This window comes from Arachis stenosperma, chromosome 9 (genome assembly GCF_014773155.1).
Source record: "Arachis stenosperma cultivar V10309 chromosome 9, arast.V10309.gnm1.PFL2, whole genome shotgun sequence".
In the NCBI taxonomy this organism is placed as follows: domain Eukaryota; kingdom Viridiplantae; phylum Streptophyta; class Magnoliopsida; order Fabales; family Fabaceae; genus Arachis; species Arachis stenosperma.
In genome coordinates, this window is record NC_080385.1 from 94,076,314 (window position 1) to 94,077,280 (window position 967).

The following is a 967-nucleotide window of genomic DNA, read 5'->3' on the forward strand; positions in this document are numbered from 1 at the left end:
ATCCCTGCCATTGGAGCAAACAACTTTGACCTTAAGCCTCAATTAGTTTCTCTAATGCAACAGAATTGCAAGTTCCATGGACTTCCATTGGAAGATCCTCATCAGTTCTTAGCTGAATTCTTGCAAATCTGTGACACTGTCAAGACTAATGGGGTTGACCCTGAAGTCTACAGACTTATGCTATTCCCTTTTGCTGTAAGAGACAGAGCTAGGATATGGTTGGACTCACAACCTAAAGAAACCTGAACTCTTGGGAAAAGCTAGTCAATGCTTTCTTGGCAAAGTTCTTTCCACCTCAAAAATTGAGTAAGCTTAGAGTGGAAGTCCAAACCTTCAGACAGAAGGATGGAGAATCCCTCTATGAAGCTTGGGAAAGATACAAACAACTAATCAGAAAGTGCCCCTCTGATATGCTTTCTGAATGGAGCATCATAGGTATTTTCTATGATGGTCTCTCTGAACTATCAAAGATGTCTTTGGATAGCTCTGCTGGAGGATCTCTTCATCTGAAGAAGACGCCTACAGAAGCTCAAGAGCTAATTGAAATGGTTGCAAATAACCAATTCATGTACACTTCTGAAAGGAATCCTGTGAACAATGGGACTAATCAGAAGAAAGGAGTTCTTGAGATTGATACTCTGAATGCCATATTGGCTCAGAATAAAATATTGACTCAACAAGTCAATTTGATTTCTCAAAGTCTGTCTGGAATGCAAAATGCACCAAGAAGTACTAAGGATGCTTCATCTGAAGAAGAATCTTATGATCCTGAGAACCCTTCAATGGAAGAGGTGAATTACCTAGGAGAACCCTATGGAAACACCTATAATTCTTCATGGAGAAATCACCCAAATCTCTCATAGAAGAATCAAGAGAGACCTCAGCAAGGTTTCAACAACAATAATGGTGGAAGAAACAGGTTTGGCAATGGCAAGCCTTTTCCATCATCTTCTCAGCAACAGACAGA

At 40.2% G+C, this 967-nt stretch overlaps 1 non-coding gene across 1 annotated transcript; it reads right to left on the reverse strand.

Annotated features, from left to right (window-relative positions):
• Nucleotides 1-308: 308 nt before the first annotated feature.
• LOC130952630 (small nucleolar RNA R71) lies at nucleotides 309-416 on the reverse strand. Its single transcript, XR_009074808.1, has one exon. It is a non-coding gene; the product is annotated as a small nucleolar RNA R71 (small nucleolar RNA).
• Between the last annotated feature and the right edge of the window lie 551 nt (nucleotides 417-967).